Source organism: Phacochoerus africanus, chromosome 5, assembly GCF_016906955.1.
Source record: "Phacochoerus africanus isolate WHEZ1 chromosome 5, ROS_Pafr_v1, whole genome shotgun sequence".
In the NCBI taxonomy this organism is placed as follows: domain Eukaryota; kingdom Metazoa; phylum Chordata; class Mammalia; order Artiodactyla; family Suidae; genus Phacochoerus; species Phacochoerus africanus.
Genome location: NC_062548.1, coordinates 14,106,724 through 14,131,012, shown reverse-complemented (window position 1 = coordinate 14,131,012; position 24,289 = coordinate 14,106,724).

Here is a 24,289-nt window from a genome sequence, read left to right as displayed (position 1 = left end):
ATATATGCTAATCTATGTTCGTGGTCGGTAGAATTCCAAGGTGGCCCCCCCGAGGTCTCCACCCTCTGGTGCATAATCCCCTCCTCTCAGGTGTGGATGGGACCTGAGTGTGATGGGATATCATTCCATGATTCTCCCACTTTATATGGAAAGGGATGTGGCTGACGTACAGGCAGACCTTTGACCTATTGAGGGCTTCATTTCCAGGCCACCGCCAAGTGAATATCACAATAAAGAGAGTCATAGAAACTTCTTGGTTTTCCAGTGCATGTACGCCTTGTTACACTATACTGTAGTCTATGAAATGTGCGATAGCATCATGTCTTAAAAAAAAAAAAAAACAGCGTACATATCTCAATTTTAAAAATACTTTATTGATTAAAAAAATTGTAACCATCAACCTTCAGTGAATTATAATAACATCAAAGATCCCTGATCACAGATCACCACAATAAATACAATAATAATGACAAAGCTTAAACTATGGAAAGAAGAGTTGCCAAAATGTGACCCAGAACACCAAGTGAGCAAGTGCTGTTGGAAAAATGACAGCAACAGACTTGCAGGTTGCCACCAAAAAAAAAAAAAAAAAAAAAATTTTTTTTTTTGGCCATGCCCATGGCATGTGGAAGTTCCCAGGCAGGGCGTTGAACCCAAGTGACAGCAGTGACGATGCCCGATCTTTAACCCACTGAGCCGCAAGGAATCTCTGCCACAACTTTTAGTTTGTGTGAAACACAACATCCTCGAGGCGCAATAAGAAGAAATCTGGCTGTAATGTAGCCGCCTGATTAGTTGGCTTTAAGTTAATCAGTAGGCAGATGATCTGGGTGGGCCTGTCCTAGTCAGGTGAGCCCTTTAAAGAGTCTGAGCCCCTCCTGAAGGGAGAGGGGTACCAGGCAAAGCAGCTTTTCTGCTCCGGGTGTTGGCGATGGAAGGAGCCAGCTGGTAAGGAAGGCAGGTGGCCCCTAGGAGCTGAGAGGGAGTCCTGGATGACATCCAGTAAGGAAATGAGAATCATTCCTGCAACCACCAGGAGCTGAATTCAGCTGACAACATGAATGGGCTGGAGAGATTCTCCTCCAGACCCTCCGGAAAGGAACACGGCCAGCCAACACCTTGAATTTGATCTGGAGGAATCCTGAACAGAGCACCCATCCATGCAGCAAGACTTCTGACCTACACCACTGGAAGCTAGTGAATTTGTGTTGCTGTTAGGCTGCTGAGTTCGTGGTCATCTGGGATGCAGTCATAGAAAACTATCAGTCAGAATGAACAGACGAGACTTTGGACTTGGATGGTTCTACTGGCATCCTACGTCTGCTGTGATGAATCACCACCAATGGTAGCTACAAACAGCCTGAATTTATTACCTCACCATTCTGAGGGGCAGAGGTCTGGCATGGGTCTCAGTGGGTTAAATCAAAGTGTCCTAAGGGCTCTTGTTCCCTCCGGAAGCTCTAGGGGCGAATCTGTGTTCTTGCCTTTTCCACATTCTAGAGACTGCCTGAGCTCCTTGGCTCATGACCCCTTCCTCCGTCTTCAAAGCTAGCAGTGATGGATGGCTTTATGGAATCACATCCCTCTGACCCTGACCTTCTGCCTCCGTCTTCCACATCTACGGATCCTTGTGATTACATAGGGCCCACTCAGATAATTAGGGATAATCTCCCAAATTTATCTTATTTTATTTATTTATTTTTGGCTGCACCTATGATGTGGAATTTCCCAAGCGGGTGATCAGACCTAAGCCACAGCAGTGACAACACCAAATCCTTAACCACTAGGCCACCAGGGAAGAACTCCTCCCTATTTTAAAGTCATCTGATTAGCAACCTTAATTCCCCTCTGCTGTGGGGACATGCTCACAGGTTTCAGGAACTAGGGTATAAATGGCTTTGAGGGACATTATTTCCATCTACCACAATAGTCATGGGTTCAAAATTTTGGTTTGGCCAATTACAGATGGAGCAGTCCAGGGAAAGTTACTTGACATCTCTGAACCTAGTTTTCTTAGGTGTAAAATCAGGACACGGAAAGTTACTTGTGTGTTTCTTCAGAGGATCAGAGATCAATGGTGAGGGGTCCAGCCCAGTGCAAAGGGATCACTGACATTCCCTGAGTGGCTGCTCCAGTTGTCTCTTAATTTTCTGTGGCAGCGGGTAAATTTTGATGATCATTATTCCTTGATTCTACTGTTTTACCTGTTTTAGTTATTTTTTTTTAATGATATGTGGCCCCAAATGACCACATTACTTAGGGACATTTTTAGTGTTCATCTGGCTCTACTGGCATCAGGTTGATACAACAACAGCCACATGAAAGGCTGATCCCCTTTGTCTTTCTGGTTTCCTCCAAGCCCTTCCTAGGGGGCACACACAACCCAATTCAGACTGTGGGTGCCCAGGCTGAGCAATGGGCTGACTGTTCCAATCTCTCAGGGAAGCCTGCCTTGACAGTTAATTAATTCAGGATTGGAGTTATGAACACTGTTGACCTTGCTAAGGTTCATGGTGGAAGGACAGACATCAGGGAACAGGATTGCAACAGAGGTGCTGATTGCCTCCGTGAAGCACATGGCCTTGGCCTTGGGGGCTATATGTCAAACAGCCCTGAGTGGATACCCTGGTACTTTGTGGTGATGGGGGCCAGGATTGGGGAAATAACTCTCGTGTTATTGGGAGAAGAGTGGCGAGATTTCTCAGAAGGTCTCTCTTGGTAAAGAGTGCAGGCAGGTGAAACCAAGGCATTTCATAGCCTTGTCAAATGTAGTACTGACACTGTGTGTGTATACATACATGTGTGTGCATATGTGGCTGCATGTATGTGTGTGCATATATTAATGTGGGAAGAAGCAGGCGATCATGACATGCTAGGGTAAGGCAGTCTCGCCAGCTTCAGGGGATGAGTTGAATTCAAAGAGATTATTGTTTTGTCTTTGGCTCTTCGAATGATGGTGGAAGGTCAGCCATGGTCGGGAAGTGTTCTGTGTGCTTCACTGTCAGTGTGTGGCCCTTGCTGGTATCTCCGTTGCTCCAGACTGTCTTTCAAATTTTGCTTCTGGCCTCCTGAGTTTTGAGGGACCCTTTTAGCACCCCTTTTTGACTTCCTTTACTAGGATTCTTGTTTATTTCTGCTCATTTCTCTGATTTTTTTTTTTTTGTCTTTTTAGGGCTGCACCTGTGGCATATGAAGTACCCAGGGTAGGGGTTGAATCGGAACTGTAGTTGCTGGCCTGTGCCACAGCCACAGCCACAGCCATGCCAGAACCAAGCCATGTCTTTGACCTACAGTGCAAATCATGGCAACTCCAGATCCTTAACCCGCTGACAGGGCCAGGGATTAAACCTACGTCCTCATGGATACTAGTCTGTTTCACCACCGCCCAGCCACAACAGGAACTCCTCATTTCTCTGAACTTTTAACCTGTTCCTCTGCAGTTTTCTGTAGGAAGCTCCCATTTTTAGCTTCGGTTCCAGGTAACTCACTGCCTGCAATGGCCATAACCACACTTAAACAGCAGGCACTCATTTCTCACAGTTCTGGAGGCTGTGAAGTTCACAGTCAAGGAGCTGGCCAGTCTCGTTCCTGGTGAGAGTCCTCTTCATGGCTTGGAGACAGCTGCCTTCTCACCAGGTCTGCACAGGGTGGAGAAAGAGACTGAGCTCTTTGCGCTTTTTCTTACAAGGGCACTAATTCCCTTAAGGGGACCCCACCCTCATGACCTCATCTAATTACCTCCCAAAGGTCCACCTCCAAACCCCGTCACAGGGAAGGTCAGGGCTTCAACACAGACATCTGGTCCAGAACACATTCCACGTTGAAAGCCACTGCTTCATGTGGTCCAGAACTGATCTCTGCGTAGAACTGACTAAAGTAGTTGTTGCGCTGCAGGCAGACAGGGTCTTGGCTTGTTTGCAGAGTGTAGCAAGTAGTTTCACACTCACCTCGCATCACAAGTCACGGAGTTAAGAGGTTCCTGGCAATGATTCTCACAAGGAGAGAGAAAAATGTTATTTACTATTCAGAACAGGCAGTGCCTATTCGGAGCGGATCTCTAAATTTAGAGAGGATTCATGTAATTTGGAATGGCACCCTGTTTTAAATCACATTTAAGAAAAAAACACAGCAGGTGGCCCTTTCAGGTTAAAACATTGTTTGCATTTTCCTGGAAGGAGACAGACCTTTTAGATGGTGGTGGCTCACGGAGGGCAGTGGGTGGACACACCAGTTTGCTGAGAGGATGTAGGTTTGGGGTAACTAAGCTGGCTAGCTTTGACCTCCACCTGCTCTGTTCATTTCTCTATTATTTTAGACTGTCTCTGGAGATCTTACAGGCTTCTGTTAACCTGTGCAATATGATTCTGTGAATCCACTGTAGGAGAATGTGGTTATAATGAAGAAACTTGGCAAGAAGGAAAGGTCTGTAGGATGATGAGGCAGAGGGTGTTCCGTCTTTTCTAGTGGCAATGAGGTCGCGAAGAGGGCACTGATCAAATATGCTCTGACTTTGGGTCTACCTTCCTTTTAAGTTTTCCAGTCATTTTCTGTTTTGTTGAGTCATTTGGAGGTTGGGATACTAGAGATGTTGGAGGTAGGGCAGTTCCGTTTAGTTGTAATTTCACAGCAGGATGAAAGATCTAGGAGCTGATCAGCTTCAACCTGGTACTCGTGCCAAGGACTCCCTTGACATTGAACAAAGCGCTGTGTGCCTTTTAAGTGATGTCTAGATGGATAGGAGCCAGAGGCAGCTTCTGTTTTAGGAGTGGTCCTTATCCAGGGGTGCCTTTAAAAATCACCAGGAGAGCATTTCCAACGACCTGCACCCCTGTCACCCTCTCAAAGATCTGAATTCAATGTTTTGAGTAGCGTCTGGGCACATTTATCTTGAAAAAATTCTCAGCCAAGTGACTCGGATATGCACCCCTGGTTCAAATCCACAGCTGTGAAGGATTGGTCACTGGAGGCACTTTGCTGTAATCTGAGCTGCTGTCATTACTCTGAATGATGTGGCTGGTTCTGGGGAGATGACCTAGTCTAACCCTCGACTTAAGAGTAAATTATTTCTCCAACATCTCTGCTGTGTGGTTGTCCAGCATCTGCATGAATATATGCACCGAAGGGGAATGTCACAGATGGAGGCAATTCAGTCATTCTGCCCGGACAAGAAACCCTTCTCCATGTGGATCCAAACCTGCAGTGTGCAGCCGATCCCCGCTGCTGGCAGAATGGGCGACATCGTGAGTGGGGGCGCGGTGCAATATGAAAATGTCAAAAGTTATTTAGAATCTCCGAGATAGTGACAGCAAAGCTTTCAACAAAGTTACCATGTTTGGGGCTGTTCTGAGTTCCGGGCCCTGTGCCACTCCGCAGCTTTGTAGCTCCGAGGCTGGCCCTGGTTCCACTGGTTCCAGGCTGTTTCACTCTCCAGATCCAGCTTCTCTTTTCCTTGTCTTTGATGCCCGTTCATATAGGGCCACAGACTGTGGTCTCGGTGTAATGGGAAACACAGAAGGTCTGAAGCCAGAGGCTGGTTTTCTTGAAAACCTGCTCTGAGTTGGGTGTGACGCGTGAACCTAGAGCAGAGGCAGCCGGGAGGCGAGGGGACGCAGCCAAGGAGATGCCTCTTAGACCGCGGAGGAGGAGGGGCGGTGGTGAGAAGCTGAGACTGTGCATGTCCCTACTGCGGAGGTTGTTTGGGACCCCGGAGCAGAGCGCTTGCTGAGGGGCTGGATGTAGAAGAGGAGGAAGAGCACGTGGTGAAGAGTGACTCCTGGACGTGTTTACGTACTTCATCTAGAGGTGGACATGCTGGCCAAGCAAAACATGTTGGGTCTTAAAACATATCAGCATTTGGTGAAGATTAGCCCTTAGGCTGAAAGAGTGGATCTCTCGCATCCTGTCCTTTCAGGGACAGCCTTGGAGGAGCCTTTTGTTTCGGGTTGATTTGTCTGGATGGGGATGGGCCAGAAACACATCACAGAGGGGCTTCTTCACCGATGCCTGCTTTGGTTAGCATCTGGATATCACTTTCCCATCAAATCCGTCTTGGAACCCTTCTCCTAAGGGAACTTCTCCATCCCTGGCCCTTTCACAGCCAAACCAAATCCACCGTCAGAGAGAATCGCTGGTTACCTTGACGATTTTATATTGGGCTGTGTGGACCAGATGAGTAATGGGAGCTCAACTGTTTTATAGTCTGGAAACTCCCAGAAGCCGGACTCTTTGTCATGAATTCTTGATTTGCCTGGTTGGCAGTTTCGGGGCTCGGAGGGCAGGGGAGGCGCGTGGGGAGCCGCTGTTCTGGACTTAACAAAGATGAATGGGTGCCTGTCTGAGGATGCAGAGATGATGGGAACCTGTGGGGGAGGGGACCAGGCTGCCTCGCCATTTGTAATACTGAAGGTGCCACGGGCCTCCGCCAGAGCTGGGCTCAGGAAAGCAGATTTCAAGACACCTTAAGATGTGACCGGTATGAGTGAACCAGCAGAAACTCTGAAAGAGGTTTTTTTGTGACGTATGGCCTCCGCAGAGGTGACTTCTACCTGAAGGGATGTGGAAGAGTTATTTCACAAAATGATTGGGTTTTCCCGGGCTTCCAGTTGCTGCTCTGTTGTTTAATCATCTGGCCTAGCAGAGTCTTAGCTACTCAGCATATCTAAACAGATGTTAAGTCTGCTTTGCCGCACAGGGGTCCGGTTAGGGCAATCCAGAGGGTATGAACCCAGTAGCCACACACGTCATAGAAGTGGAAGAACCCCGATTGCAAAGGTGTGATAGTTTCTTTTCCTGCATCATTTATCCTTGAAGCAGCACTGAGGAGTCTTTGCCCCACATTTTATCAATGAGGAAACTAGGATTCTAATGAATATATGGCTTGCCCATAGCAAAATAGCTAGTGACTTCAAAGCCTGAGCCTCTTAAGTTCCGTCAGTTGATTTATGGCATCCCTTCCTCTGTAGGGGAGCTATGATGGGGAGAAACGCTGCTCGTCAGCTGGAGCCCTCTCTCTGCCAGTTGACCTGGTGTGGCCTCTGTGTCCTGGATACCTCTTAGGTCACAGCCAGTGCACCTGCTGCTGATTGCTGCCACTGCCCTGTGCTGCCTGTGCTCCTCCACTCCCCCGTCCAGCCCGAGCCATGCCCATCTGGAGCAGACAGCCCCTCAGGCTAGTCTAAAGCACTTCGGAGACAGTGTTATTTGTATTGTCACTGCGTGCTTGTTAAGAACACCGACTTTGAAATCCAGAAGACCCCAGTTTGCATCCTGACTCTGCCCCATGTGCTGTGTGATCTTGAACAAGTTACGGAACCGCTCTAAGCCTTAGGATTTTTTTTTATGTGCAAAATGGAGTTGACACCAGAACATAGCACAGGGTTGTGGTGACAATTAACTGAGATAATATATGTCAAGAGGTTAGTGCAGCACCTGCTGCTCAGTAAATGCCCAGTGAATAGATGCTATCCTATCATCATGAATAATGCCATTGATTCTCAGCTACTCCGTACCTGTGTTCTGGACACAGAAGAGCAGAGGCAAAGCTCAGATCACTGAGAGAAGGGTGAGCTGGATGAGATTCTGAAGCCTGTCCCATGGAAATGTGGGCATGGTTAGGAGAAATTATTTCAATAAGATTTAAATGTGGGCTTCAACATCAGGCTTTTCCTATGGTTCCCCAGGGAATCAGAACCACAGAGAAGGAGCCATAGAAAAGCAACTCTGGGCCAACAGGCACTTCGACTGTGAAAGAGCTTGCAAGATAATAGTTGACCTTGTAGAATGAAAGTAACAATGAGCTCTGCCTCGTGGGATTTTCTCAGGGATTAGTAGCAGATATAAAGCTCCTGGCATGGTGCCTGGCACTTGGGAACTGCTCAGGAGATGTTATGTAATGCATTGCAGTGGCTGCAATCATTACTGTAGGTACCGTGCTTTATAGTTTGTAAAATGCCTTCACATTCTGAGTGAGGCGCTGGGCCATCTAAGCAGAGATGCTGAGGGGCTCTGAAGATGGTCAGTCCAACACTGCCTCCTTCCTGGGGATGCACCGGTGGGCACTGAAACCTGAGACGGTTCCCCCAGGAGAAAATGATTGGAGTCCATGGTATTTTCTGTCTCCGCCTCATGCTCGCTGAGCGAGAGGACCTTCACTCTCGGGGAGACTGACCAGTGTCCCCGGGGGGTGGGAAGCACAAGGATTAGCCTGTGTTCTCTGCCCACCGTGGGCTGAGGGCACCATGCTGTGTTTGGCACTGCACCCCTCATCCCCTGCACCTTCCCTGAAGTGGGACCAAGATTCTAGAGGCAAGAGGGAGCCTGGTGTGGGAGGCGAACCTGGACCTGGGTTCACAGGATGCTGCCTGGAGGGGAAAGGGACTCAACAGTGAGAATCTGAGAGTTGGCAGCTAGAAGTTGAGGAATGGGGGGAGGGCTGGAAGCTGCGAGCAGGAAAGGCCTCGTCTTTGAGGAGGGGGCCAGGTCCTCAGCAGGAGCAACTCAAAAAACCCCCTCACCTGCCCCACAAGATAAGAGTCAGCTCTGGGCCCCTTCTACCCTGCAAGGAGCCAATACCAGCTCACAGCTGGACCCATTCCAAGCCCTTCTCTCCCTGGGTCAGACTGCGGAGCAGCCAGAGACGGGGAGACTGTATCATTCATGCTCCAAACTGGGGCATTGTTGATTGAATGCGGACACTCTCAATCACCAGGCCTGGGTGACCAGCACGGACTGGGCCTCGTCCAGGCAAAATGGTTTGCATGATTCACCCTGGGCAGCAACCACATGAGAGAGAGGGAGGATGAGGAGCCAGGAGGGAGCGGGACGCCCATGCTCCAGCTGTTCCTCCCCCGTAGGTGTCCAGATGCCAAACAGCCCTCACCCCTTCCTGGGGCGGGGGGCAGGGGAGAAGCTTCAGCTGAGTTGAAATCTGGACTTTTATTATCCTAAAGCAATACTGTTCTCATGACCGATATAGGCCCATCTGGAAAAGCTTTGGAATTTCCCAAGATTTCATCCTGTGACAGAAAAGAATAGCTCTGGGAGGGGGAGACCGATGGGAGGGGGAGGTTGCCTGGGAGGGTAGAGAAAAAGGGAAGTTGCCTTTTGATTCCAGTGAGACGTGTAGCAATTTCAATAAAATGTTATGGTGTCTGATGACCACGATGGTGGTGCTGGAGGTTACAGGGTGAGAAGGCCAGAGGTCTAGCCCCTGGGCTTTTCCTGCCATGTGTGGGTCTTTGGGGTTGCTGTCCATCCATCCTGCCATTCAGCAGGTGTTTCTGTGCATTGGCGCTGTCCAGGGTACTGGGATGAGCTGAGGATCTGCGTGGAAGGGAGGCCAAGGAGATAAGCCCCGCCCAGGTTGAAGACTGGCTTAGATGATGCTAAGGTTATAGTCAGCTGAGTGGTTGTCCTTGGATCATCCTTCACCACCCCTCATCCTCACAAGGCCCCACGGAGCAGATATTATGATCTCTTTTTGTAGAGAAAGGATTCGAGTCTGAGAGGGATTGCGTGCCCATGGCTTCCACTGTAGCAGGACCAGGAAGACACACCACATCTTTTGGTGACAAAACCCATGATCTCGTCACTCCTCTGTAACCTCCTTAGGTAAACCCTTAGAGTTTCTTCCAGTTTCTGGGACTGGGATTATGAAGGAGGCATTCTGAGCGTGGCCCATGTTCCACTGCCCCCATGCCATTTGTTAAACTCTTTAATGCCAATTGTCTTTGTCACCAAAGGAAAGTGAGCAACTCAGATGCTTGGATGGATGGGGGAGCATGTGTCATTTGCTTTGCTAATGAGGCTGGTGTATTCTAGGGGCTGATTTGCCCTGAAATTATAGATGAGAGATTAAAATTGATTTCTAACCTGGTGCTCTCAGGGGACATCTCTGAGCTGCCTTTTGGGATCAAATCTCTCTGCCTACTCCTGCAGAGAGGTTGGATGCCATTTTAAAAGATGTCAAGATGTTTGTCTTTGATAGATGAGCTGACTTAACACAAGTCTCAAGCTCAATGTAGGCCACCGGCTGATCAGCTCCTGAAGAAACCCATGCTACTCTGACCATATTAATAGGAGCATAGCGCCAGTCCAGGGAGGTGATGGTCCATGGGACTTATCAGCCTGCCTTGACCTCTGCCCTCTCAGGGATATTAACAAGGTCCATTTAGAAGAGGGTAGCAGGTGTCACAAAGGATCTGGGATTGTCTGATGAATGTCAGAGAGTTAATTAATGTCTTCTTATCTGGGGGGAAAGAAGAATGAGAATGTCATCTTCAGAGTTTAGAGGGACTATCTTGGAGCCAAGGGTTTCACTCTGAGTGTCTTTGGGGGACTATGAGTGGAAATCACAAGAAGGCCGCTTTCAGCTTCATACAAGGACATGATTTCTACCCATTAGTGCTGCCTGACTTTGAAGGGTTTGCCTTGAGGGGCGTCTGAGCTCTTCATTCCTGGGGTCTGTGATGAGGCTCTTTCTTAGCGTCTGAAACTGTGAGAAATAAATGGTTGCTATTTAAGCCACCCAGTCATGGCATTCTGGCTGAATTGGCCAAGACAGGTAGGAAAAGTAGAAAAAATACAAGTCTTTTCTAAAAAAAGGAAAGCACTTGCTCTAGTGCCTGGTGCTTGGTAAGCCCTCCGAGGTTAGCGACTGTTTTTTTCTGTGTTATTCTTACTGTAATACATGGACTACAGTGCCTCTAACACTCTGTTTCAGATATTCATTTACAGGCCTGCCCCTGTCACTAGACTGTTGGTTCCAAGGCAGGCAGCATGTCGAGCCATCTTTGCATCTCTAGCATCTGCCCAGAGGGTAGCTCTGTTTAATAGCAGTTGGTGGAAAGAATGAATAGTGACTTGTCATCCTCGAAGTCTCTTCTAAAGGAGCAGCATCCGAAAGCCTGCTCATCGAGTGGCAGCTGGGGACCCAGATTGGTTTGTCTTGGGGAAAGGTCACAGCTGGAAAGCCCAGCAACGGAACCTCCCCCGCATGATGCCAGCTCCGTGCTTGCTCAGATTTCCAAAATAACAGAGGAGCAACTTCTCTCCGGAAACGGTCTTAGAGGGTGTGCAAGTCTGAGAGGCAGAGATGAAGGTGTACATGGCATTTTCTGTGTCTGAGCCGTATTTCAGTTATCTGAGGGAGCCTGTCTGCAAGAAGGCTTAGAAAGCAGTGCTCGAGAGCTGGCACTCCAGAAGCAGACAGCCTGGGTCCAATCCGCATTCCACTGAGAACCATCCATGTGACTCAGAGCCTGCGGAGATTCAACCATGCCAAGCCCCAGTTTATTCCATTAAATGGGGCTCATTATTATGATTGGAACTGATTGTAATTATTATAGAAACGGTTTCATAGAGGTATTGTGAGAGTTAAGAGACATGCATGAAAAGCATTTGACACAATTTTCAGCTGGTAACATTCATTAAATAATGGCTTGTTTTTGCTGCCATTAACTCATCCCTCAGAGGGTTTCCCAGTCCATGTCTTAGAGCTCAGGCTGAGACATCAGCTTCAGGCCAATCGTTAATTCATTGTATATTAACCAGTTATTCAATAATTGCAAGGCTTTGTGCTGGATTCTTTGGGGGTATGAATCAGAAAAGAATTAAGCCCTCAATGAACTTCTGCTTTTATCTAAGAAGACAAGACAGCTTCATAGATCATAGCAAGTGGCTAAATCTCTTGGGCTGCAAACACCTCTCTTCTAAAAATGGAAGACTGTGGGCCAAGAATGGAAACCCACTGAACAAAGCCACGCTGTTCTTAAGATGGACATGACAGTGGATGGGTGGCTAGAACGGGGGTGATTTTAAATAGAATTCTGTTGAAAGATAGTGGGGAAGTCCTCCAACCGTATCATGCTTCGAACCTTGGCATATGCTGGGCACCCCTACCCCTGCCACTGGAAAGCAGCCCCTTTGTCCTCCTGCCCCTTTCAATCTTATACCTTCTATTTACCCTGCAGGACTCAGTCTAAGCATCGCTGCCACAGGGAAGGTCTTCCCTAATCTATCTCTATTTTATTTCCGTTAGCGTTGTATGCACGTCCCTTTCATAGAAGTTACTATTCAGTACTTTAATCGTCTGCTAGGGGAGTTCCCATCGTGGCTCAGCAGAAATGAATCTGACTAGTATCCATGAGGACGCAGGTTTGATCCCTGGCCTCGCTCAGTGGGTTAAGAATGCAGCATTGCTGTGAGCTGTGGTGTAGGTCTCAGATGTGTCTCAGATCCCACATGGCTGTGGCTGTGGCGTAGGCTCACGGCTACAGCTCCGATTCCACCCATAGCCTGGGACCCTCCATATGCTACAGGTGTGGCACTAAAAAGACAAAAAAAAAAAAAAAAAAGTCTGCTAGGAACTAAACTTTGAATTCTCCAGGGACCAGGGCTGCCTTATTTTTGATTCTTCCCTGACACCTGACATGCAAGTATTTAATATCTGAATGAATGACTAAATGCCATTTCAGTGAATGAATAATAAGTGAATAGATAAAGTTCCCTGCCCCATCAGGAATTCCCTTTTTATTTGAAGGGTGCTAGCTGTTTGGGGCTGCTAGCTATTTTTAGAAAGCACCTCATGATACCTGCTGCTTTCCTGTGTGTGACCCATCCTTCCGAGAGAAAATAACACCCCTCTCCACTTCCTCAGTTGCCCAGTAAAATCCCGCCCCTGTGAGCAGTGGGTTGGTTAAGAAAAAGACATGTGCCGGGGTAGTCCAATCAGATTGAAGCCCAGGACTTTTGATCTAAGATTGGTGGAGAAAGCTCTCTTCCCACTTAGATTAAGTAAACCACAGGAAGGGCACGGTTGCAGCACATGTTTGGCAAGAATGGGATCCAAGAAGTTAAATTCTATCAGAATTTTCCTGTCTCTCATCTTGGTTTCTCCTTGCACCTTGATTTTATTCTCAGATCCACCGCACATATCAGGAAACATGGTGACCGCAGATCCTATGCCTTACACCTGGAGGAAGGAATTAAAATGCTGGTTTACAACCTCGAGGTGGCAGGAGTCGATCAAAATGAAGAGATTTAAGTCCATCTAATTGTTGATGAGAAGGGTAAAGATACTGATAAATTTTAGATCTCGTTCAACCAAGTGGACATGTTGACCTTTTGAGGATGAACAAATACAAACTGTACATGTAACTTTTTAAGTAGCAGAGGGAAATAAAGCTATCAAGGAAAATTGATTAATACAAGGACATAGGAAAGGAAACATTCAGAAGCATAAAAATCATGGTGAGAAAGCACAAAATAGAATGGTAAAACTGAATGTATAAACATCAGTTTGCTTACTTGTGGTTAGTGGACTCAACTCATTATTGAAAGATAAACATTGAGAGAGTAAGAATAAAAAAGAAGAGTCCATCACAGTGCACATTACAAGTAATATACTCAAAACCTAAAAACAGAGAGTGGTTGAAAATATCAGTGTAATAAAAAATAAGCATCTACTAAGAGAAAGCTATTAACATTGGACAAATGCTTTCTAAGGCAAAGAGAATAATTAGGTGTAATGATGGAATCTAAGGGATAGTAAAAGTAACACTTCTTCAGAAACATAGAATAACTTAAAACTTTAGATAATAATGAAGAGTCTCAAACACATGTATAAGCAGAGACTTATTGAATTACTGGATATTGAATTAGTTGGACAAATCCGCAATGATTTTAGGGGATTTTAGATCACTATTGATATTAGCTCAAGCAGATAAAAATTTATAAGGACATAGGTTATTTCCGTATCTTCTGAAGCTCCCTAACCTACAAAAGGCATACTCTGTACCTAATAAATAGCAGTTGTATATTTATTTCTAGCATACATGGCACATTTGCAAAAATTCATGTCCTAATGCTATAAAGAAAATTTCAGAAAATATTGAAAAATAGCATAAGACCACATTTTCTATCTACAGTACAATTAAAGGAGGCATCGGTTTAAAAAAAAGTTTAAGGAATTGTGTATGTTTGCAATTTAAAACTGCCCTTTTAAGTGTTTCATAGGACAAAGAAAAAATCTTAATGGAAATGAGGATATATTTAGAACTGACAAATAGCATGGTTACTAACTATATATACAAACACATGGATTCAAATGGGGGAAACCTGGGTGCCGGGTAAAGGGACCTCTCTGGCCTATCTCTAAACTTCTTGTGCATCTATAATTATTTCAGAATATCAAGTTCAAGAGTGAGCATTCTTGCTTTTTTTTTTTTTTTTTTCCTTTGGGTCCACCTCCGCTCAGTGAGAGACTTTTGTGGGATGTGAAATTTATGTTTCTAACCTGAATGAGAGGCATGACTTGGCAGGGCAGGCGGAACAACCACAGGGAATCAGGTGGAAGAGGAGGACCCAGTCCCCCATCTGTGACCCGAAATTTCTCTCAACACATCCGAGAGACCTGGGTCAGGCTGGGGCACCTTCTTCTGCAGCTCCCTACACTTCATTGAGACTTAGAATCCTCGGCTGTAACACAGAGATAACACGGCTTAACCTACTGGCTTATTGCGAATTGTATATCACTCTTGGTATTAGAGCAAGCAGTCAAAAATATATACGGACAGAGGTTATTTAAATATCTTTAAGGTCTAAGAAGAAGAGGGTTTTAAACAAGTGTCTTAGAGAACACTGGACACTGTATATCATACCCTTTATCCCTCTTCTGCACCAGGACCACACTTGTCCTGCATTATCTCCGACGAGAAGGAAGGTGCTGTGCCCAGTGCTGTCTGGCTCTTCGTCTCCTTGTAGCAAGGTGACCTGTGCATCCTGAACAGCATTTTCAGTGTACTTTCCCCATTATGTTGCAGGTGTATCAGTGCCTCCTCTTTTGGGAGTAGCTGGGCATTTTTTAAGTATGCTGCGGAAAATGTGGGTTTTGGGGGCATCATCACTCTGTAATGACTTAGGAGGAAGTCGAAGGGGAAGAAACCCAGCAGTCCCACTGGCTCAGAGGCGGACATGAGGGTCCAAGGAAAGGTTTGGAGGAAACCAGATAAGGGTGTAGAGAAAGCAGGAGGTGAAGAGAATTGGAAGAGGAGGAGAATGAATACAGTCAGAGGATTCTGGAGGATCCGAAGACTCAGCTCTGGATTTGTCACAGGGAAGGGGCCTGAGAAAGAGCTCGCAATCTTCAGTGTGAGAACCGGGGTGCAGGTCGTGGTCTGGAGAGCGTGGACTCTGCTCTTTTGCAGAGCAAAGATCCTAAGACAGTGGCGGTTAAACTTACGTGAGAAGGAAGGCTCTGTGCCTGGTGCTGTCCTGCTCTTCGTCTCCTCGTAGCAAAGTGACCTGTGCATCCCAAACAGCTCTCCGTGTTTAAGGATGCTGGGGACTCACAGAGGGGGATGGCTGTTTGTAGTTCCGAGTAAGGGGCATGCTGTATTTGGAGACCACCACCCAACAGAAGATTCTATTTGTCCCTCGTTCAGTGATCACGGGCAAGTCTGTGTCAAGTGTGGGGAGTCCTTTCTCAGTTCACAGGCCAGGTCTGTGACAAGTGTGGGGAGTCCTTGCTTTGGCGGGGGGTGGTGGTTGCATTATGTTGGTGCCAGTGACAGGCTACCCACTAGGCTGGACCCCATACGTGTTGGTGTCTGCTTGGCAGTGGATTATTACTGTTTGCTTCTATAAGAGAGTCCAGGAGGAAGAGGAAGATGAGGCAGCAGGCTGGAGCTCTACATTTGGAAAAACAGGAAGAGCTGAGATTTTAAAAAGCCACACAAAGCACACAACTTCCCCCATGGTCTCTGCCCTGTACTACTCTGAAACAAGAATAGGAGACTGCACCCAAATACATAAACCCACTCAACCAAGTGCACAAAACAGGGAGGTCCCGTTGTGGCTCAGCAGATTAAGACCCAACGTAGTGTCTGTAGGATGTGGATTCAATCCCCAGTGGGTGAAGGATCCGGTGTTGTTGCAAGCGGCAGCGTAGGTCACAGACGTGCTCAGATCTGGCATTGCTGTGGCTGTGGCGTAGGCTGGCAGCTGCTGCTCTGCTTTGACCCCTAGCCTGGGAACTTCCATATGTTGCAGATGCGGCTGTAAAACAAAACAAAAACAAAAACAAAAACAAAAACCAGAGCAAAGCATATCAGGCAATCGTGGAATTTCCTCAGAGTAAGTCATCTTAGAAAATTGGTGAATATGAAGCCCACGAAACAATTTGGCTAAGCGTGTTCCCCTTGTTCCCAAGCTTGTCTAGCATGCTTTGGAAGCGATCAGAACAAGTGCCAGGATCTGAAACACCAGGTAGGAAGTATAGTTGGGCTTCCTGTGGCTGCCCAGGGTGTCACAGGAAAGCTGGCTTTGGTTATCCTCCTGGGAAGGGAAAAAGCACTGCTGTACCAACTGCTGCGGTCCAGGACGCAGGACTTGCTGAAAAATGTGAAATCCTCGAGCAGCTTTCAGACAGTAGACGTGGGCCTGAATCAGTGTGACAAAGCCCTTTGAAAACTAAACATTGTGCTAGCCATCACGGAAAGATACTTTATTTCCCCGCCTCACATCCACCTATTACCCCACACAGGCTGACATGCTTTGTAAAGATGTGTGTCTGGAAAAGGGAAGTTTGGAGAACCCAGTTGTGTGTGTGTGTGTGTGTGAGAGAGAGAGAGAGAGAGAGAGAGAGAGAGAGAGAGAGAGAGAGAGAGAGAGAGAGAAATGGACTTTCTCTACAGCCTTGTGTTTCCTTTCAGCAGAATGTATTTTCTGCGCACACAGCTCTGCTCCTAGGCAGGTGCAGGAGCTTTGCTCGGTTTTCCTAGAGCTCAGGGAAAGGAAAAATGATTTATCTGATCTTGGATGAAACCAAATATTTGCCCATCGTGCCATTCACCTATCACTCACTTGGTGGTTTGGCCATGACTGCTGAAGGCTGTGGCCCTGAGGGAGTTCGGATGAGTGAGCCATCCTGTGAGCAGGTTCAACCTCCACGGCTATTTAAACGTCTCTGACCCCAGGGGGCCCTGGAGAGATTAATGAAAGTTGGGGAAGATCACGTCACCATGCACAGTGCTTACGGATGCCGTCACCCTGGAGCCTGCAGAAGGCTGCTGGTGCTCTTCCCTGCCCACCCTGTTGGACGCTGCCAGGATGCTGCAGGTGGTTACCTACTGAGGCCCGCCCAGGGTGACCAGGGAGCTCCACCAGCCCTTGAGCTGAAAGCCGTGGAGGTGGGGGCTGTGTGCCACTTGGTGATCCCCAGGTGGAGGAAGCCCTCTTTTGGGTGGGAGACACTGTGCACGTCGCAACTGAAAACACAGGTCCTTGGGAAGCCTGCCGACTGTACACTGCTTCAAGTGCTTACAAATGATGTTTATTTCTTGTAAGTGTCAACACTAGATGGAAGTTGTGATTAAGAGCATAGAATTTTATTTGTGGTTTTATTTTTTAAGGTTTTTATTTTTTATAGTTGGCTTACAGTGTTCTGTCAATTTCTAGTGTATAGCAAAATGACCCAGTCTCACACACACACACACACACACACACACACACACACACACACATATTCTTTTGCTCACATTATCCTCCATCATGTTCCATCATAAGTGACTAGATATAGTTCCCTGTGTTATATAGCAGGATCTCATTGCTTATCCACTCAAAATGCATTTCATTTGCAATAATATTAACCCCCGACTCCCAGTCCATCCCACTCCCTCCCTCTCCCCCTTAGCAACCACAAGTCTGTTCTCCAAGTCCATGAGTTTCTTTTCTGTGGAAAGGTTTGTTTGTGCCGTATATTAGGTTGCAGATATAAGTGATATCATATGGTGTTTGTCTTTCTCTTTTCAACTTACTTCACTTAGTGTGAGAGTCTCTCGTTCCATCCAAGTTGCTGCAAATGGCATGATTTTGTTCTTTTTTTGTGGCTGAGTAGTATTCCAGGAGAGAGAGAGTGTGTGTGTGCATGTGTGTGAGTGTGTGTGTGTGTGTGTGTATCCCACATCTTCTTAATCCATTCATCTGACGATGGGCATTTAGGATGTTTCCATGTCTTGGCTATTGTGAATAGTGCTGCAGTGAACATACAGGTGCATGCATCTTTTTCAAAGAAAGTTTGATCTGGATATAAGGAGCCTAGAATTTTAGAGCAGAGCACTTGGTCAAGGTCAAAGCTGATGGTCATGGCAGAGTGCAGAGACCTTGTCTCCCTGTTCCCAGTTCACATGGAGCCCCTTTCCCTACTCCCACCTGTTCTCCAGAAGCACGGCAATTGCCAAACGCAGCTGTGATGAACTGGGCCAACCTGGAGCCTTCCAGATGGAACCAGGCTGTCCGTGGGAGGTTCCCTGCATCTGAGGTCTGGATAAGGGTGCTTCACCCTTCTGATTCCAGCCTTGGGGAAAACCCGCACATCCCCCTGACTTCTGACACTTCTCCACAACTTGGTCTCTCCTGGTCGCCTTTGTCTTCTGGATTCCGGGCTTGTGAGAATTGTCTCTGTACCCTAAGCTAAGCCTCGTCTCTAGCTTCTCACATAGTAAATAGAAAGAAAAGAGAAGTCAGAGCATGCCAAGGATGTTTGGGCTTCAGTATACGCTGAGAAACTCTTGGTGGGAGAGGGTCGGGAGGCAGGGAAGAAAGAATTGATTGAAGAGAGTTTGACACTGCAGCAGTGTGAACACTTATTTAAAACCAGAAATATCCAGACAGTTCCCATGGTGGCTCAGCAGTAGCGAACCTGACTAGTATCCATGCGGACGTGGGTTTGATCCCTGGCCTCGCTCAGTGGGTTAAGGATCTGGTGTTGCCGTGAGCTGAGGTGTAGGTTGCAGACGTGGCTCAGAGTCTATGTTGCTGTGGCCGAAGTGTAGGTTGGTGGCTGCAGCTCCGACTGAACCCCTTAGCCTGGGAATGTCTTTGTGCTACAGGTGCGGCCCTAAAAAGGAAAATAAAAATAAAAATAAGAAATATCCGTATCGTGGTTTTTTTTTTCCTTTTAAATGGAGTTTATTTTTAGAGCAGTTTTACGTTGGTGGCAAATTTGAGCAGAAAGTTGGAGTCCCCTCTACCCCTCCACCCCCCAGCCAGCCTCCCCGACCCTGAACACCGAGTGGCATGTTTATCGTGGTTGGTGAACCTGCATGGACATGTCATTAGCACCCAGGCCTGCAGTTTACATCGCTGCTCACTGTCGGTGTTGTACATTTATGAGTTTGGACTGAATGGATGATGGCATGTGTCCACCACTGCAGTATTGTAAAGAGAGGTTTCGCTGCCCTAAAAATCCTCTGTCCCCACCCCCGACCCCCACCCAACCTCTGTCTTTTTGCTGTCTCCATGGTTCGGCCTTTTCCACAAGGTCGTCTCATTGGAATCACACAGTGTGGAGCCTTTTCAGATGGGTGTCTCTCTTTCATGTAGGGATATGCCTTGACACGTCCTCCTGTGTAACACCGATTCTTAAAACGGCCTTTGTCCCAGCCCCAGCCCCACCTGGGGCCCAGGCTTCCTGCCGTTATATCCCTCGTCCTCATTCCCTCTCCCATCTCAGGACCTCAGCTTGACCATAAGCATTTCTCCTTGTTTCCCCTGGACGTGCAGAGCAACTTCTGTTCACAATTTGACGTCTTCCTGCCTGCTTGTGCATATTCTCTGCAGTTCCCCACCTGTGCCTTGCAGCCTCACTAAGGTTTTCCTGCAGTCGGAGCCAGGCTTTTCATAGGAGAGGTTCTGTTGAAGGGAAACTCATCTCTTTGCACCCAGTAAAGCTGTGAGAATATCCGCAGAGCTGTTCTGTGGGGACTGTCCAAGATGCTGGGAAAGGCAGGGACTCCCACCGGAGGCAGAGCAGGGCAGCAGGGTAGCAGGCTGCCTGTCTGGAATACCTCCCCCTACAGGCGAATCCAGGAACTGCAGGATGAGGTACTATTTCTGGAGTAAAATGAAGACTTGCCTGGGAGCAGACCCAGCAACCATGACTGTTGCTAGAATTCCCTCGCCTGCTGGTCTTCCACGGGGCTGACCCCGGCCATGTGCCCACCCCCTCTCTCCCTCCTTTTCCTCCTTCTGCCTCATCCGGGTAGCTTTTCCCAGGGTTCGGGTCTGGGGGCCCATCCCTTCTCTCGTGACACAGGCTTTACCAACTCAGTTAATCTCATGGTCCCTGTGGCCACTTCACTCTGTTCAACAACGGACTTTCCAGTCTGGGCTTTCAGCCCTGATCCTCTTCTGCCTTCAGACCAGACGCCTGTCCTGGTCACCCCGCAGTCCTCGGTCTCTCAATGTCTGGCCAACCCAATTCGCAATCTTCCCACCCCAAACCCACGCGTCTGCCTGATGTCCCCTTTCTGTGTTTTAGGTCATCAGGGTTCCGATCCTTTGTGTTTTGTTTGTTTGTTTGTTTGTTTAAACATGCTTTTGCCTCACTGTGTCATCATCGTCCAGGCTCTTACACTTCTCTCTCTGCTTTCCTGGCTGCTTCTTGAGCCTCAGCTCTCATTGTCTCTCCCCTGGTCCCTGACAGATCATCTGTGCTGCTCCCCACGTCCCCTATGTCTGCTTCAATCCTCCGAAACCTGCTCCTGGATTAAGCTTGTTGTGGGAGTTGTCTGACCTGTCCCTACACCCCTGCTCCCTCCCCACCCACGCCCTTGCCCCATGACCTTCCATAGCTCTCCATTGTCTATGGCAAAAGTCCTTAATTAGGTTTCCCAGGCACCTCACGATAGGATTTCAACCAGCCTGGGGAACTCATGGCTTCTTTTCATGCAACGCAGCCAAATCAGATCAGACTGGTTTCTGAAACGCACTGTGTAGTTTCTGACTTAATGTTTTGGTTTATCGCTTTTTCTCTGCCCACGATGCTCTTACTCTCCATCGTGGCCTACCAGATCCTATCTTTACTTGTGCTACAGCTCACGTGCCACCTGTCAAAAGCCTTCCCGTCTCACCTCAGGGAGTAAGGTTCTCTTCCTTTCCTCAAAGAATGTCATTTTATTTTTATTCTTCTATAGTATTTTATTTTGCTTTTTAGGTCTGCCCTCGCAGCATATGGAAGTCCCCAGGCTAGGGGCTGAATCAGAGCTGCAGCTGCTGGCCTACACCACAGCCACAGCAACACCAGATCTGAGCCGTGTCCGTGACCTACACCACAGCTCATGGCAACGCCAGCTCCTTAATCCATTGAATGAGTCCAGGGATCAAACCTGTATCCTCATGGATCCTAGTTGGGTTCGTTACCGCTGAGCCAAGACAGGAACTCCCTTATTTTTATTCTTGCACTTGATAGTTTCCAATTGATAGCGGTGTGTAAGGACCCCCTCCCCTTTAAGACGGAAGACTCCTGAGGAGACAGACTCCATCCTGTTTATCTTTGTGTCTTTTAAATCAAGCGATATGTACTTACATGAATCATTTTATCAGATAGACAGGAAGCCCCCAAAGGGACGAGACAAGAGGATGAGGAATCTGGGGGCTGTGGTGGAAGCAGGAAGTGGTCAGGGCATGAGGCCCTGGCCTCAGTGGGTGACGTCAGAGTAAGTGGATGCTTCCCCCCGGGCAGGGGCATTGCCAGGGGAAGAGGAGAAGTTGACAGCATCCTTCTTCAGCTCTACAGCGTTGCCTCAGGCTGGCCCTGAGTCTGGACATGGGCAGGGCTCAGATACAGCCTGTGTTGTGTTGGATTATTCATCACACGCAGGACAATAGGGGATTCTGCTGGGGAGAGCGGGAGAGTTTGTTAGAAGCCAGTGTTACAACGCAGGGTATTACATCCACGCCTTTTGTGTAACGTACCCCAGTATCATTTCCCTTGGGTGGAACATGACACTGTGACTTCTCCAAGTCATGGAATCCTAGGATGTAAGAGCTGGAAAGAAATTCGAAGAGGGTCTTGTCACATCCTCTAGTGTTACGGGTAGGAGGATTCGGATCCGGAAAGGTTAAATAACGCTCCCGAGGTTACACAGAGATCGGTACCAGGGGCGGGAGGAGCACTCAAAGGAGAAAAGAGTAAATGTTTATCAAACGCCTGCTCTGTGCTGGGGCCACGTACCAACCAAGTGAGGTGAACTTAGCGTTTCCTGTCTGTGGGTAAGGAAATCACGGATCAGAAATGTGAAATCGCACAGCTAAGTAAGGGCTCCATAGCTTAGTCCCAGAACCTGGCTTCAAAGAGAGGATCTTTTCACAACTAGTTTCTCTTTCTTAAAAGACACATGGACGAAAAAAAGAGTCGCCTTGGCAAGCGTCTCCTGCATGCACGGAGTGCTTGGGGTCCATGACAAGGACATTCTTGGTTCCCTTAGACAAATGACCCCACGAGGCTATCGTTTTCCTCATTTCGCCAAATAGCAAAAGTTAGAGAGGCTGCAGCCATCCTCTGAGGTAGCCTCGCTTATAACTGGTTCGACTAGGAGGAAGGTCACCTCTATTTTACACCCACTTTATTTTTTCTTTAATTTTTAAAATTTATTTATTTGTTCTGTCTTTTGGCTTTTTAGGGCTGCACCCGCGGTATATGGAGGTTCCCAGGCTAGGGGATCCAATTGGAGCTGTAGCTGCGGGCCTACACCAGAGCCACAGCAATGCAGGATCCGAGCTACGTCTGTGACCTACACCACAGCTCGTGGCAACCCCAGATCCTTAACCCACTGAGTGAGGCCAGGGATCGAACCTGAAACCTCATGGTTCCTAGTGGGATTCATTTCTGCTTCGCCATGACGGGAACTCCTGTTGTGGGCCACTTTAGACTGAAGTCTTTTCACTAAAAATAAGGAACCTGGGTATTTCCCATCCTCGTGTTCCACAGAATCCTACTCCCCCTCTTGAGCCCCGGTGCCCGTCACTTCTTTACCTCTAAGCTTTTGTTAAATGATGGCATTTCCTGGGGGAGGGAGTGGTATGGACTGGGAGTGTGGGGTTCATAGATGCAAACTATTGCATTTGGAGTGGATAAGCAATGAGATCCTGCTGTTTAGCACTGGGAACTATATCCAGTCACTTGTGATGGAACATGATAGAGGATAATGTGAGAAAAAGAATGTGTGTGTGTGTGTGTGTGTGTGTGTGTGTGTGTGTATGACTGGGTCACTTTGCTGTGCAGCAGAAATTGACAGGACATTGTAAATCAACTATGCTTCAATACAAAAAATTTAAAGAAATGTGGCATTTACCGAAATCAAATTCAAGGACACACTGACCTCCTAGAGCCTGATTATCTTTGCCCTTTGGTGGCAAATACCATCTTACACTATGAGAACTTGTCTTTTTAAATCTGTGCAGGAAGAGGGGAGAAGCATTGCTGGGGACCATAATGGTTTTCTTTGGTGGGAGACAGGGGACCAGGAGGGGGTGTTTTCAAGGGTTCTCTCTACTGGCACCTGAGCCCCAAGAAGAAAGGAAGATATGGATATCACCAAGGCATGCTTGGCTCTGATTCGGGTTTTTTTTTTTTTCTTCTGTCTTTTTAGAGCTGCACCCACAGGCTCATAGAAGTTCACAGGCTAGGGGTCGAACGAGAGCTGCAGCTGCTGGCCTGCACCACAGCCGAAGCAATGCTGGATCCTTAACCCAGTGAGCGAGGCCCGGGATTGAACCCACATCCTCATGGATCCTAGTCGGGTTTGTTACCATTGAGCCACAACAGGATCCCCTCCGATTTGGGTTTATGGCCCATTCTGAAGGCCTCTTGGCTTGGTGTGGAGCACAGTCCGGGAAGAAGAGAGTGTCCAAGGGAGCAGGTGAAGGCGGCATGAAAATGAATGTCTGGGGAGATGGGAAAGCCACGGGGAATCTTATTTTTATGGAAACAGCCATCGAGGCCTTGGATCTTGAGCACAGCATAAGTAATTAAGTGAATCAGAGATTACAATTCAGCCACACCTGTGTCCACATAATGGGTAGGAAGTGGCTTGGAATTAGAATGCGGTCACGGCCCAAGACAATTAAAGAGATGGACAACGGTGTGAACTCGAAGACGTTTTTAAAAATTTTATTTTATTAAGGTAGAGCTGATGTACTGTGTTGTGTTAATTTCTGCTGTAAAGTGATTCTTACACACACATACACCTTCTTCATATTCTTTCCATTATGTTTTATCACAGGATACTGAATACAGTTCGTTGTGCTGTGCAGTAGGACCTTGTTGTTTATTCATCCTACCTGTAACCGTTTGCCTTTGCTCATCCCAAACCCCCCATCCATCCCTTCCCCAATTAAAATGGTAAATAGAAATCATTGGATTTTAGGTCTAACTGGTCTACATGATGCAGATTAAAAATTCCCCACAAAATAGAGAGATTTCTAGAGATCGGAATGAATTGAATTAACT